Raw genomic sequence first — 16374 nt, 5'->3', positions numbered from 1 at the left:
TCCTAAGAAATTCTTGCCTAACCCAATATAGCAATGATTTTCTTTTATGTTTTCTTCCAGAAGTTTTATAGTTTTGGCTCTTACGTTTAGAGATAGCATTCAATTCTAATTCATTTTTGTAGACCATGTGAAACAAGGGTGAAGGTTCTTTTTTGTGGCATATGGGATGTCTGCTTGTCCCACTGCGTGATTTGAAGTCATAAGGTGATCCCAGCTTTGTTTTAGAAAGCTTGATTCAGCTACCATGGAGCCAACAGACCAGTTGGGAGACTGTAGGTGAGGATGATGCTGGGTTGTGACAGAGGGATGGACAATAATGGGCGGATTGGGGTGAGTACAGGACATAGGCACCACGGCAAGTCTCTGCCCTTCTGGTGGCCCTGGGCTTAGGTGAGACTGTGGCAGTGAGCCTGGTGGCTAGCACAGAGGGACGGAGGCACAGCGCAGGGAGAGCACATGGCCATGTTACTGCAGGAAGACACCATCATGGAGCAGCAACAGAGAACCCGGCAAGCTTGGCACCCTCCACCAGGCACTCTTTCTGAGACATCTCCTTCTGAGTTGAAACAACACTTCACGCATTAGGGTGCTTTGGGCTGCAGGGAAAAGAGCAGGGCTTACCAGCCTTGTCCAGGACTTCTGTCCCCGTCATTCTCAGGGCCCGGCTTTGCCTAATACTTGCCCGAGTAGTGTCAAGATCTCAGTGCAGATGCTTCCAGGCATCAGTTCCCCTAATAACTGTCTCCAAGGGCACAAAGGGGACATTCTCCTCCCTTACCTCATGCCAGAATCCCCTAGGAGATTCCTTCTCACATTTCAGGATCTAGAACATGGTCTCGGGCCTGCGCCCTAGCAGAAAGGAAGGTGAGAATGTGAGCTTCACACATCTTTAACTTCTGTACTGTGGGGGCAGCTTCCATCAGCAAGAAAGAAGGATCAGGGATGGGGGTGGCTGGTAAATGGACCACCAAAAGGACACGGCCAATAGCACTTGGCCTTTATGGGAATGAAGAGCTGAGACTCCCTCTAGTTTAGAAGGAGTTTCCTAAATAAATGCAGGCTGGGAATTAGGATCCTAGGGATGACATGCAATTCTAAATCCCTAGGCATCTAGACCTAGTTATGGCTCTAAAACATGAGCTTGTTTCCAGCCACTTAAGAAAAAAAGAGTCATTTCAGCACCTTAACTCCATTAGAAGTTAATTAACCATGAATGTAGCACAAACTTTACTTAATAAAATATATCTCCATCCCGATACACTTTATGATTTCAATAACCAAAGTTCCAGAGCTAGTAGGAGAATCCAAAATAAGAACAGAAATTTTTAAGTGGTAAAATTATTTAGAGCTACTGAGGATTTAGTGTTAACAGAACCTGTGTGGAGTGTGAGGGCTAGTGAATGTATGTTTTTGAGGCAGCACTTAATGTTTAAGATGTTAAAGCCAGAAGCTGCTTCAGTTACAGCATACATTCTTTAAGAGGATTAATCTGCCTGCAAAAGGTATGAGACTGCACAGAAAATAGAACAGCTAATCCTGGAGATGAACCTGATAGAGAGATCCCACAATCAGTACTTACAGCACTGAGGAGCCCTGTCCAGGTGGAGGGCGAGCACGTGAGCGTTTGCATTCACTTTGGGTTTGCAATTCTGTTAGCCAAGTCTGAAGGTTCAATTGCACAGGAGAGAATTATGTTTTACAATAATTTGCAAAGAGACCTTCTCATTCATTTATATGTAAGTGTTGGCCAGGGTCATTATTATTTAGGACTCATCAGATTTAAAGATCGAGTGACTGTATGTGACAGATTTTTCCAGGAGAAACTCAGTACTTTTTCTTCTTCTTCCCTTAGTTATTGTCTTCTCCTCCTCCTTCTTCTCCCTTTTCATTCTCAAAACAAGCACCGTCCCTAAGTGTCTGCTTCGGCATAGACAGATGATATATGTTTAATGTGTACCTTACATTAGACACTGTACCAGCCACTTTTATGCATATTTCAGTTAATCTTCATAATAAATTCGAGGTAAATATTGTTTTCTTAGTTTTATAGTTGAGGAAGTGGACTCAGGAAAGCTACATGGCTTCTCAAGGTCACTTAACAAATAAATGGCAGGGCTGGCATTTGAAGCCCCCTTTGTCTGACTCCCAGTCTCTTTTATCTTCTTCCCACTATTCCTGGCTGTTTCTACTGTCATTTCTTGTCATTTGATTATTTTCCATGTAACCAGTTATTTAAATGTATGACCTCATGGGATATCTTTTGTGCAAAAGTCTGCAATTAGATTTCAGTATCATAAAATTCTCCCTCTTTAGGAAAGGTGTTCTCGTTTATTTTTGGATCATAAAATGTGATCTCATTTCTATTTAAGCATGTGTCCCTGAATCCAAGGTGGAAGAAGGGGAGGGTCATGGCAGGAAGATATTAAAGTCTTTTATTTATTCAAATTAGGGATTTTAACCTCACACCTACCCACCTCTCCTTCCCCTCCTACTGTTAGGGAGTTTGACTCACTTGGCTCTGATGCTAGCCTGGGAATTGTGACCTCCTGGAGACCAGAGACACCCACAGGATGGGGATGGCACCTTGACAGGTGGCTCCAGAAATGGGCAGTGAGAAGAGCCATCCTTAGAGTGGGTGGAGCTGGGTCAGTGACGATGCAGCCAGTTAATATATCCAAAAAGTGCAAAAGAGATAGATGTCCTGCAGATGAGAGACCCTCATGGTGATGAGACACCTGGTGGGCAGATTGCGCTAGCAAGGTTTGTTCATAGATGGAAGTCCAATGGCAGATATTCAGTCCCTGGGGAAGAACAAGATAGGGCTTCCAACCAGCAGGAAGTGAGTTAGGAGGTCAAGACTGTTCCCAATAAAAAGTGGTGCCTTTCACTGCTAGAACTAGGAAATAAGTCTGTAGAGGACCCGAGTCTCCTAGCACCCCTGTGACACTCCTTCAGTATTCCCTTATGAGAGGAGTGCCAGTGTCTGCAGGGAATCTTTGACTGAAGAAAGCAGGAATAAGGGATAAGGAAGTAATGCAACTCAGAAAGCCTGTACTAGGCCAGGTGTGGTGGCTCATGCCTGTAATCCCAGCACTTGGGGAGGCCAAGGTGGGCGGATCACTTGAGGTCAGGAATTCAAGACCAGCCTGGCCAACATGATGAAACCGCATCTCTGCTAAAAATACAAAAATTAGCCAGGCATGGGCCTGTGATCCCAGCTACTCAGGAAGCTGAGACACAAGAATAGCTTGAATCCAGAAGGCAGAGGCTGCAATGAGCCAGGATCGCACCACTGCACTCCAGCCTGGGAAAAAGACTGAGACTCTGCCTCAAAAAAGAAAGGAAGGAAGAGAGAGGGAGGAGAGGGGGAGGGAGGAGGAGTGGGGAGGGGAGGGGAGGGAGGGGAGGGGGGAGGGGAGGGAGGGGAGGGGGAGGGGAAGGAAGGGGAGTGGAAGGAAAAGAGAGGTGGGGGAGGGGAGGGGAAGGGGAGGAGAAGGAGGGGGAGGGGAAGAGGAGGGAGGGGAAGGGGAAGGAGGGGAAGGGAGGGGAGGGGGAGGGGAAGGGAGGGAAGGGAGGGGAGGAAAGGAGGGGAAGGGAAGGGAAAGGAGGGGAAGGGAAGGGAGGAAAGGAAGGGGAGGGGAGGGCTGCCCTAAAGAACATCAGTGATAACTCATTTAGTTAACAGACACCGATTAAATGCTGACTACCTGCAAGGCACCAGGACTAGTGCAAAGCAGTCCAGAGGCAGTTAAGATGTTGGCACTGAGGGCCTTATAAAGGCTTCTGTAATAGGACTCTGGGAGGCTGGAACAGACTCTTTGGGGGCTGTGCGATGCCGAGGGCAGATGTATTCCAGAAAGACTCTTCCCAGGGAGGGCTGCACAGACTTTCCAAACTGCCAGGGGCCCTAAGTGTCTGAGTCATTAAGAGTCCAAGGTGCCAGCTGGGCTCTGAGAGAACAGTCAATGAGGGCAGCAGTTAGCAGCTGCTCTGTCTCTCAGAGCCCCCGTGTCTGCATGTCTCAAAAACTCCATGAGGACTCCTTATATAGTGGCCATCACCCGTGAAGGAAGTTTGTCACTATACCCTAACAGAGCCTTCAACTGGGGGCTCCACATTAATTCAGTTCTAGTTAAAGGCATATGCTTTGGAACCAGGCATTTGACCCAGGGTTCAAATTCTAACTTTGCTTCTTCTTGTAGGACTATGGATAAATTACACAGACTCTCTTTTCTTTTCTTTCTTTTTTTTTTTTTTTAGCCAGAGGAAAGTGAGAACACAGTCCCCCCACTACCACAGATTATATAGTCAAGTTTCCCACATTTGGGGAAATCTCAGGGGTCAGCACATCCAGAGTGCAATGGATAAGCCTCGCCCTGGGAAAACCACCTTCGTGATCATGGTATCTTCCCTACCAGGTAAGTATTACACAGACTCTCTAATTCAACTTCCTTGACTTCCTCAGCTGTAGGTTCAGGATGATAACGTGTGTGTGTGTGTGTTTGTGTGTGTGTGTGTGTGTGTGTGTGTGTGAGAGAGAGAGAGAGAGAGAGAGAGAGAGAGAGAGACAGAGAGACGGAGTCTCACTCTGTTGCCCAGGCTGGAGTGCAATGGCAGGATCTTGGCTCACTTCAACCTCTGCCTCCCGGGTCCAAGTGAGTCTCCTGCCTCAGCCTCCCAAGTAGCTGGGATTACAGGCACACACCACCATGCCTAGCTAATTTTTGTATTTTTAGTAGAGACAGGGTTTCAACATGTTGATCAGTCTGGTCTCAAACTCCTGACCTCAGGTGATCCACTGGCCTCCCAAAGTGCTGGGATTATAGGTGTGAGCCACCGCACCTGGCCATCAGGATGATAATTCTTACCTAACAGTGTTGTTTTAGTGGATTTTCATATCTAACTGTTGTCCATAATGAATTAAAATATAATGCAGCATAATAAACCACCTGAAATAGAGTGGCATAAAACAAACATCATTTTATTTTGTTTGCAGAACTATGAGTCAGTAACTCAGGCATGGCACAGCAAGGACAGCCAGCTTGCCTATCAATCAGAGCCATCCATCCCCGTGTCCCAAGGATATAGTGATTGGCTTAGGAATGGGCCTGGGAATCAACTCAGGCCAAACAAGAGAGGGGGAGGAAGTTTACTGGGGGTGTCTAGAAAAAGGGTGAGTTATGAATGATAAGTCGTGGAACCTCAGCTGCACTGGCAGCCTCCCTGGCTCTAAGTAGAGTCCACTGAGGAGGAAGCTGACCCTGTGGGCCTCAACATAGGGGAGCAGAGGAAACATGGGCATCTGAGGTCATCACAGACCATCCCACCCTGGACTTCATATTCTGAGAGTCAATAAACGCCCTTACTGTTTCATTTTTGTTTTGTTTTGTTTTTGAGACAAGGTCTTGCTATGTTGCTCAGGCTGCTCTCGAACTCCTAAGATCAAGCTATCTTCCCACGTCAGGCCCCCAAGTAACTGAGACTGCCAACACATGCCCTGACACCCGACTCATGGATGATTGCTTTTACTTGCAGCTTAAAGCATCATGATATGATTGATTGTTCACTATGATAACATGGTAACCACCTTATAAAGAGGAGCAGTATCATGGAGTCGCCTTTCTGCACAGAAGCCTCTGTTCCTTTTGCCATCACAGCACCAAATATCACAGGTATACCAATATTCATGAATAAGTCAGGGCTGTTCAATTATTTAACCTACTCTTCTAGGGAGGAAGTGTCCCCAGCCAGGAAAGGTAGGGCTGCCTGATTATTTAACCTACTCTTTTCTAGGGAGGAAGTGTCCCCAGCCAGGAAAGGAACATCAGGAAACCACAAACTCTGAGTGGGGGCTGGAAAAAGGTGCCAATCCTCCACTGTGGACCATTCATCCTGCCCTGTAGTTCCCACCAGAGACTCTGGCTTGAAACAGCATGGGTGATCCACTTGCCATCCTGCTCTGCTCTATTTGTGTTGTTTTCTTAAAAAAATCTCTACCTCCACACAGTAACTTTGCTTTCCAAAGCATTTTAGGGAACCGGGTCATCCTCATTCATTCCTAGCATCTTAATCAGTTGTCTAAGGTCTTAAGCAGAACTCTTAATGCCCTCACAGCCCTAAAAGAGACACATCTTAATCAGTTGTCTAAGGTCTTAAGCAGAACACTTAATGCCCTCACAGCCCTAAAACAGACACTACTCAGAGACCCCCCCACAACCTCAGAGTCAGAGCTGTCACTGAATGCTCAAGTTAGGGTTTTTCAGGAATGTGTCATGAAGCACAATCATTCTTCCAGAAGGGCTACTGCGAAAGTCTATCCCAGTAAAGAGGACAGATTTGGGGGGTCAATACAGCCACACCCCTTACTTGCCATGGGTCACAGGCCAGCCACCCAATCACTCCAAGCTTCAGTATTCTCAGGTATCATGCAGGGACCATCTACTGTGGGTGAAATCAACCAGATCATAAGTCTGAAGTGCCTAGCAAGATACCGGCTCATGGTAAGCCTCATTCAGCGGAGATTATACTTCCTCCATCACCTGGAGGAACTTAGTAATATCTGGAGTAGATTCAGTTCCTGCTCAGCCACTGATGAGACCCCTATTCTGCCTCCTTTCCTCATCTGTAAGATGGGGAAATAACAGCGCCTACTCCATAGGATGGTGCCTTAGGATTAAATTTGTATGTACATAATAGAATGATCTGTGGTGCCACCAGCAATAAACTCCTGGGGACCATCCCTCCAGCTGAGCCATAAATACATACTCGGGATCCTTCTGACTTCCAGGCCCATGGTTCTTCAGGCTCATCCTGCCAGGAGAATGGCCTGACCAGGTTGGCCCTCAGCTACTTTCTTCTCTGGGGAAGAAGAGACTCAGAATGACAGCTGGTCAGTCGGATGGCAGTGTCCAAGGAATGGACCACCTAGGTACTCTGCACATGGGACAGGACGTCCTGTGCCTGTTCCCACCCTGATATGTTGACAGGTCCTTTGAAGGGCTGGACATGGCTGCCTGCAAGGTAAGTTTTGAGCTGGGCACCCTAATCTCACCTGACGAGGACTCACCACACATATCCTCTGGGCCACCGTTCAGCCCTCGTGGCATTGTGCAGATGGAGCCAGGCAGGGGAACTCGACTTTGGTGGATACACACCAGAGAAAGAGAAAGAGGAGGCAAGGCTGCCAGGCACTGAGTATCTCACTTTATAGCCATCTGTGGAAGAAGAGCTATCATTTAATTTAAATTTCCTTTATATTCACAATTTTACAGGAATAGTTAAAAATATATGAAATGTCAACTATTTGGATAACCTTTTGCGACTTCCCAATAATTGTGATGTTCATGTTTCCATCTCACCAGCCAGAAGTGAGTTTCACATTCTGTCTTGGTTTCAGCTGCCTCCAGGCACCCCTTTCTATGAATCGACACACTCCACATGCATGTCTGTGGGGCACTTGGCCCCTTTCCAGTTTTTGGCTGCTATGAATAGCACTGCAAGAAACGCCCTTGGGCAAGCCACTTTTTTTCCAAATCCTTTACGTATCTCACTCACTAGAACATTGCTGTTTCCTTTTATTAGAGTCCAGGAAGAAGGGACTTACTCCATCTACGTGACCAGAAAAGGCTCGTTAAGGGAGGACAGGCAGCAGCCGTTCTAGGGAGGTCGCTGTTGCTGGTGGGTGCCGCTGCTCCTTACCCCCTTCCCTCCCCCTGCATCCAGGTCTGCTGACTGGCTCTTGCCCCTTGTGGTCTGCCCCTCATCACTGGCTTTTATGAGGACGCTGTGGCTCCTGCAGCACCAACCGGCCAATTTCCTTCCAGTTTCGATTTCCACTGCCAGCAAGCCCAGTCCATCAGATTCCATAGTCCATGTTCCTCAACTGGCTATCTCCTTACTCTAAGTCAGATTTCACACAAGACCAGGGCACAGGTAGGGCCTATGATGGGACAGGAGGGCTGTGTCATGAAGGGAACCAAATTTAGTTGACAGTTGACCCGTTAGCCACATGGGTTTGAATTGTGCGGGTCCACTTAGTCATGGGTTTTCATCCTCCTCTGCCACTCCTGAGGCATCAACAGCAACCCCTCCTCTTCCTCTTCCTCAAGGTGAAGGTGAAGCTGAAGACCTTTACGATGATCCATGTCTACTTAATGAAGAGTAAATACATTTTCTTTCTTATAAGTTTTATAATGACATTTTCTTTTCTCTAACTTAATTTTTTTTTTTTTTTTAAGACCGAGTCTTGCTCTGTTGTCCAGGCTGGAGTGCAGTGGCACGATCTTGGTTCACTGCAACCTCCACCTTTCAGGTTCAAGCGATTCTTCTATCTCAGCCTCCCGAGTAGCTGGGATTATAGGCGTGCGCCACCACACCCCACTAATTTTTGTGTTTTTAGTAGAGGCAGGGTTTCCGCATGTTGGCCAGGCTGGTCTCGAACTCCTGACCTCAGGTGATCCACCCGGCTCGGCCTCCCAAAGTGCTGGGATGATAGGCGTGAGCCACTGCGCCTGGGCTTTTTAATATTATTCTTTTTCTCTCTAGCTTACTTTAGCGTTAGAGTACAGCATATGAGACATGTAACGAAATATGTGTCAATCAACTGCTTCTGTGGTTGGTAAGTCTTCCGGTCAACAGTCAGCTACTCCTAGTTAAGTTTGTGGGAAGTCAAAAGTTATATGGGAATTTTTGACTACACAGGGGTCAATGCCCCTAGCCCCAGCATTGTTCAAGGGTCAACTGTAACTTTATCTCGAAATGGGATTTTAGAAACCACACCCAAAACTTAGTGACTGAAAACCACCACCATCTAATTTGTTCACAATTTTCTAGACCAGTGATTTAGGGTGGGCCTAGCAGCACAGTGCTTCTGCCGGCCTCCCCTGGGGTCCTTCCTGCCCTGGGGCTGGGGCTGGGGCTGGGGCTGCCTGCCGAGGGTGTGCAGCCGGGGGTCCTGAGCTGGGGCAGCTGCTGTGCTCTGCGGTGGGATTTCATCCTGCGCTTGCAGAACATTGTCTCAGGAGGTGGAGAAGGCAAGTCCTGGTGTCCAAGGGCTGCCGTGTTCCTGCTGCGTGGGGCTTGTAGGGTCACGTTGGCCAGTTTGGGAGTGATGCTCATGAGTGCAGACCCATGACTTAGTGTGCTTTGGGAGCTGCTGCCTTTACACTTTCCCACACACGTACATGAAACTTCATACAAAACCTGGGACTTCAAGACACATACTGCCTTACACTAAACATACTACTTTAAACCAGGTCTCATTTCTGTGTGTGGTCACTGTGAATGCATATCTTTTATTAAGCCTTATAGTTTTCTCATGAATAGCAAGATCATATTATATTTGTCTACTTCTGATAAAAGTTTTAACATATTTAATATAAACATTGAAAATGTACCACAAATTTTGTAATCCTGGTTTAGCTTTTTTGTTTGTTTGTTTTTTCATTTTTCTATACCAGGTGCCTGTAAAAATAGGAGTGGGATGGGCCTCTACTGGCCCCTCCAAACCTCTGGTCATAAGTCTGGTTATAGGGTCGGCCCACAGGTGGGCTGCTCTGAGGTGAGAGGAGCCGACTCATGTAGAGATCAGTGCACAGGATGGTCACTGGAGGGTGTTCTTGGGAACACCTGTGGGAGGGAAGGAACAAAGTAAGAGTTGAAGATGGTATTGAATGGTAACACTGTCACAGAAGCCTCAGCCGACCCTGTGGGCAGCTCTGTGCTGGGATCACTCAAACTGGGGCAAAGAGGCAGGGTTCTCATGACCACCGCTCCTCTGTCTGTCAGCCATTGGAAGCAACTAGCCCAGCAAGGGGCACCTGAGCATGGGCATGTCTTGCAGAGGGACTCCACTGGGCATGGGGCCACCCACCCTGGCAGCAGCGGGGAGAGTGAGCCCATTCATCAAGGAAGGGGGATTGGGCTGGGTAGCCTGGCATCTGCATGCCACCCTAGTCACATGTCCTTCCTTGTACCCTTGCAGTAAGGGGTGAGATCATGAAAGAGCCACCAACCGCAGAGAAGCACGGCTGCCCGCACAGCAGGTCTGCGGGCACACAGCTTCCCCTGGAAGGGGGCCCGTACCAGCAGGCTTGCCGAGGCTTGTCCAGTCCCGTACTGCGAACGCCGGTGAGAACTAATCCGCAGACATCTGGGTGCCCCGCCTCCTTGACACATATATGGGGGTTTTCTGTGGCAGGCATTTCTCTGCAAGCTTAACTGCTTCACCCTGGATCCGCTGCAGTCTCATCAATGGGCAGCGTCCCCTAACAGCCTGATTTTAGAGGAGGCCGACCACATTCACAGGTCATTAACCACCCTCTTTCTGGTCTAGGACTTCCTGCCATGGATCTGGCAGCAGTGGCAAAAGCCTCCAGGCTCGCTCTCTAGTGGTGATCCGCACCACCTACAAATGTGGTCTTCACTGACCCACCCAGAGTTTCTCCCTCGCAGCGTCTTAACCAGCTCAGGCTCCCATAAGAACATATCACTGACTGCGGGGTTCTCATGACCCCCGCTCCCCTGTCAGTCAGCCTTTGGATGCAGCTGCCCCAGCAAGGGGCAGACAAACAATAGACACAATATTTAAACAATAGACACTTATTTTCTGCCACTTCTGGAAGCCAAAGTCCGAGATCAGGGGGTGGGCAGGGCTGGTTTCTCCCTAGCCTGTGCTCCTGTGTTCTCACAGGGTCTGCCCACTGAGCATGCGTGTCCCATTCTCCTCTTATAAGGACACTAATTAGATTGGATTAGCCAATTACCTTAATTACCACCTTAAAGACCCTATCTTCAAATACAGTCGCATTGGGGTTCGAGCGTCAACATATGGATTTGGGGGTTTACAGTTGAGTGCAGCATCCCCAGCTCACTGCTCCATGCATGTCCTGTTGCAGTGGTGGCTTCCAACCCTGGCCACAGCTCACCTTTTCCTTTTTTTAGCTGATTTTCAGAATTTCCTAGGCTTGAAGAGAAAGACATGATCATGGAGTAACGGGATTATTTACTTCCACCTAAACCAAAACCTGTGGTCTCGTGTGTGCTGGCCTTCAGTGGTCACCTTGATCAAAAGATCCTTGAAGCATCTTCCCGGGAGAGGCCTCAGACAGAGTTCTTCAGCCATATCAGAGGCTGGCCTCTTCCCTCTGGGTAAATAAGACTTGCATTCTGTCCAGCTGCATCCTCTGTCCCTCCTCCTCTTCCTCCCTGTTCCTCTAGGTTCTACCACTTCCCTGCCCCCAGGCCCCCTTGCTCCATCCCAGCATTTTCACTGCCCAGGAACCAAGACTGAGGAACTCTAGGCAGGAAGCCAGGGCTGACTTGGAACCTCCAGGAGGGACACCTGCAGGACCAGAACAGGCCACGAACTGAAGGGGGGACTTACAAAGAAGACTTTCAGGAAGCAGGTGCCTGACAGTTTCCCAGGATCTGGGTGCTGTCAGTGCTCCAGGGAATGCCATGAATGCAGAGTGCTGAAGACAAATGGTCAGGGCATGTGCTGGGGAGGAAGGGAGAGACCCTGAGAACGAGTCCCCCTTGTCGAACCTTGTAACTCTTCCCGAGTCATGCCACCTTTCTTTCCACTGATGCGCCAGTGACTGCAATTCAGCTTACTCCCTGAGCTCCAGACTCGCGTTGGCACTCACCTCCCAGATGTTTTCTCCCATGCACCCTGCACACACTTCAAGCATGCCATGTCCAGCATGGAGCTTGTCATCACAGACTCCTTCTTCTTGCAGCCAGTGGTGGGACAACTACCACCCACACGCCTGGGCAGGAGGCAGAATAACCCCTGCCCCAGGCTATGCGGAGTATAGGTGTTCCTCAAAGTTGTCCTCAGCCCAGCAGTGTCCACACCTCCTGCAAACTTAGTAGAAATGTGGATTCTGGGGCCCCACCCAGACCTGCAAAATCAGATCCTCAGGGGTCGCTCCAGGGGTCTGTGTCCTAACCAGTTCCGCCACGCTGGCCTTTGAGAACAACTGGCGTAGAAACACCAAGACCCCGGAGTCATCCCAGATATAGCTGGGTTATTTAATCTCCGTCATCCCAGATATAGCTGGGTTATTTAATCTCCATCTTCCCTATCTGACAGGGCTCTGGGAGCCCAGATCCAATCCCATTCTCCTTTTACACCGGCATTGACACACCTGTCTGGCTTTAAGGAGGGACTCAAATGCTTCCAACTCAACTGCTGTCGTGATATTGATTCAAACAATTACCTTAGGGTCAGAGATGTCCTGATGTGTGAAAAATTTGACCACTTCCCCAGGCCCGTGACTTTGCTGGGCTCTGTAGTTGCTTGTGAGGACAGGAGACAACAGATGACACACATCTGTACCTTTCCAGGAGAGCATCTCCCTGCAGCATTGCTACCTCCTCAATGCTCCAGGTGGATTTCCTGGTCCAGATTCCATTGATTAATCTGCATTTGATATTTACATAAACCATGTTTTTACTCCTAGGCAAATAGTAGGTGTGCCATTGCAATTTGTCCCGGTCCTTGAGGAAATGGGTTTGTGTGGTAGCAGCCATGGATGGCAGTTATGACTTTGGTCCCTCATTCTGGACCTCAGGAGAGTCCCTGGCAGCCTTCCCCACACTGAGCTCTGCAGAAATAGCACAAGGCATGGTTGCTCCCTGAAAATGGCTTAGTGGAAATAGGTATGCCTTCACTATAATAGGGTATATGTGATATCTCAAAACATTTTTATTTCAAAGTTGAAATAATTCATTTAATGACCAAACTTACCGCACTCCACTCTGTTATGAATTATATCATGAGACCGCCACAGCAAATTAGGCCATTGGTAGTCGCCAGAGCCAAAGTAGCCAATTCAGAGGTCAGTGAATCACTAGTGAGATGGCCAAGATTGAAACAATGCCCCAATCTCTCTAATTCTTGTGTTAGAGCATCTATTTGGGAAATAGGGTGAGACTGACCTAGTTTACAGTGAGGGTATCAGACAACACAATGCTATGAGATCACATGTGAATAAGCGGTGGAAACCCAAATGATAGAAGAAAATGGAGATTTGCTAAGGTACCATAAGGAAGAGTCTACAATGAGAGAGAGAGGGAGAATTGGTTAATGAAGCTCATTTGCTTTCTGTAACTTCTGAGATTTAGTCTACACATTTCCTCCTTTACCCAAGGTAAATTTGAGGGAGCTTCTGTTTTTTGAAACTAAAAGAAATTGTTCTTTAAAGGGCGCTGGACTGCCCCAGGATCTGGTATTTAAGCTTAATAATCACCAGTACTTTTGGAGTAGCAAGTATTTTATTGTCATTTGTAGTAGAGGCAACACCAGGGTAGGAAGGTGGTCCTGGCCCTAGCAGCCAGACTTTTAGAGTTCAGATCGTTCTTATTTCCAGCTGGTCAATCTCAGGCAAATTATCTAACTTCTCTGAACCAATGTTTCCCCAGTGCCTGGAACAAAGCAGTGCCGGGTAAACATTAGCGATTCAAAACTCTCACTCTTCCCTCTGTCTTCTAGTATTCCCAGAATGATTCACAGCACTCCTGAAATCCAATCAATTTTAACTTAATACTTTTTGAGTTACCTGGATTCAATGAGACGTTGTAACAAAATAGCAGGTTAGTTGCTTACCGCATGCAGAATCTGGTATAAAGAGAGTGATTTATTCTGAAACTAGCTTAGGGGAAGAGGCACAGGCATCCTCCCTTTAAATGTGCCACTTCAGTTTTGGAGCAGAAAGTGCCCACTTTTTTTTTGAGATGGAGTCTCACCCTGTAGCCCAGGCTGGAGTGCAGTGGCACGATTTCGGCTCACTGCAACCTCCACCTCCGGGGTCCCAGTTCAAGCAATTCTCCTACCTCAGCCTCCCAGGTAGCTGGGATTACAGGTACGAGCCACTATGCTCAGCTAATTTTTGTATTTTTAGTAGAGATGGGGTTTCACCATGTTGGCCAGTCTGGTCTTGAACTCCTGACCTTGCGATCTGCCCGCCTTGGCCTCCCAAAGTGCTGGGACTACAGGCGTGAGCCACCGCGCCAATTTAAAAGGCAGGGGAGGAAGTGAGCAAGGGCAGAGAGCTCTGTATACTAGCTCCAGTGCCACCAGTGAGTGCTGTCACGTTGGAGAGCAGGCTGTTATCCCTCAGGACAACCTCCTGTAGGGTGAGAGCTCCCCAGTGGGCATACTTTGCTTTATAAATCAACGGTTAACTCTCAGAGTTCCACCTTGAAGCAAGTTAGATGAACTTGTCCTTTGAGGAGAGGCTGGTGCAGGGGAGGTAAAAGGCCATGTATTGGCATTTTGGAAAGGTTAGGAAGTGGGGAACAAGAATTAAGAAAAGAAGAAAATAGTAATTAAACAATCTCTTAGAAAAATGGGGGTACTCAGTTACAATAAAATGCATGAAAGGGCTTTATAAACTGTCAATCACTTCCTAGATCAGTTGTTTTCAAAGTGAGATTTTCCAACCAGCAGGATCAGGATTACTTGGGAACTCCTTGGAAAAGCAGTTTCTCAGTGTGAGCCCCAGACCTAGACTACTGAATCAGAAACTCAGGCAGGCTATTTACCTGGGGCAATAGTTGTAAGTAGATTTTTGATCACTACCCTAAACTGTGGAACTGTCCGTACTTCCTCCACCCCTCCAGAGACAAGGGAATCACAGTCAGGAGCCTGAGAAGATAACCCAAATGAAAATCCAGCCCCAAAGGACCAATTTCCAGCAAGTTTACCAGACCCAGGTTGCCTGTCCATGTATCATGTAGCATGCAGCCTTGGGAGCACCAAGGCCGGGACCCTGTCCACATTCCAGGAAACTCCCAGCCTTGGCCAGGAACCAGGATGACATCAGGTCCTGAGGCCTATACCCTTAGGTGACCAAAGGCCACTGGTCACTCATCCCCCAAAATGAGAAAGGAAGCAGCAACTTCCTGGACCACAGCGTTCCCCTCCTGTCTGAAGCTACAAAAAGAAATAGGCAGTCTTACATATCAACTGTGGCCTTGCAGTATTCACAAAGCCAGTGAGGTGACCTCAGCATCCTGCACAGAGAAGCTGCTGCTGTTTCTGGGCTCAGGAGCTGCAGGGAGCTTCTGCTCTGCTCCCTCCGGGTGTAGGAAGGCCCTGCTCTGGCCACAGCCAAGAAATCCTCTCTTCTTCATGATTACCACTACTTGTACTCCACCGTCCCTAATCCACAGCAGTTTCAAACTAAAGTAACGCACACTTAAGAACAATAAAGAGTGTGGTTATTCTTATTATCAGCCAATTTGGGGAAACAAGACTGTAGTTGATTGAATTCTCATTTTATTTATGATTTTTATATCTGAAAGGTGTAACATTGGTAGAGATTTCTGTTGCTTTAAAAAACTGGAGCAAAACAAACTCTTTCTTTCTTTCTTTCTTTCTTTTGAACACAGAGTTTCACTCTGTCACCCAGCCTGGAGTGCAGTGGCGCAATCTCCACTCACTGCAACCTCCAACTTCCGAGTTCAAGCCATTCTCCTGCTTCAGCCTCTGGAGTAGCTGGGATTACGGGTGCCCACCACCATGCCCAGCTGATTTTTGTATCTTTAGTAGAGAAGGGGTTTCACCATGTTGGCCAGGCTGGTCTTGAACTACTGACCTCATGTGACCTACCTGCCTCGGACTCCCAAAGTGCTGGGATTACAGTTGTGATCCACCAAGCCCAGCCCCCAGCCTCTTTCTTAATAGCAATTAACATATTAATCTTGATGCTTTATCATTTTCATTTTAAAACTGCCCATTATCTCAAGCTGAAAATAAAGTGAAAAATTTCTTGCATATGCAATTATAATGAGAAATAAGAAATGCCCAGTTTCTATTTTCTTGGTTACTGCAAAACATATTAATATGGTGTTTTTGGTTTTAAAAAGTACCTGCTTATATACTATGTCAGTTGAGTCCTACTGCATTGATTCTCAATCTCTCTGGTACTGTGAAAGGAAAATAAATCTTGGGACCTCAGACTCACTCAGCAAAAGGGAAGAGTCAGGCTGGGAACTGGGTCCTGCATACCTGTCTCCCATTTTGGTTCCTGAATAAGACATCTACAAAGAGGAAAGGCTACATCCCTCCCTCACATTTTGCCACAAGGAAATTCCCTGTGGGCCCCAAGAGCTTTACCCTAAAGTGTATCTGTTAGAGTTCACCATGGCAAAGGTGCAGGGACATAGGACAGAACTCAAAGTCCTCCCTCTGCCCACCTGAGACAAATGCATATCTGATTGCTTCCTCTGCCCTATTGTCTCCATTATCTTATGTAAAAATGCAGATTCACTGAGCCAAAGGCATGAATGACTATTTTCCCCATGGCCCTCTCACATGAGAATTGTGCATTTCTCGGTATTCCACCCTTTCCCATTTAAATATTGAAG

At 47.5% G+C, this 16374-nt stretch overlaps 1 non-coding gene across 1 annotated transcript; it reads right to left on the bottom strand.

Moving 5' to 3' along the window:
- Nucleotides 1-4261: 4261 nt before the first annotated feature.
- On the bottom strand, nt 4262-4426 carry LOC135270768 (U1 spliceosomal RNA). Its single transcript, XR_010338901.1, has one exon. It is a non-coding gene; the product is annotated as a U1 spliceosomal RNA (small nuclear RNA).
- Nucleotides 4427-16374: the final 11948 nt, after the last annotated feature.

The sequence above is a fragment of the Aotus nancymaae genome, unplaced genomic scaffold, assembly GCF_030222135.1.
Source record: "Aotus nancymaae isolate 86718 unplaced genomic scaffold, 86718_ANA_hifiasm-v0.15.2.pri h1tg000065l, whole genome shotgun sequence".
NCBI classification, from domain to species: Eukaryota; Metazoa; Chordata; class Mammalia; order Primates; family Aotidae; genus Aotus; species Aotus nancymaae.
The sequence above is the reverse complement of the archived record's forward strand: the minus strand, read 5'-3'. Positions and strand labels throughout refer to the sequence as shown.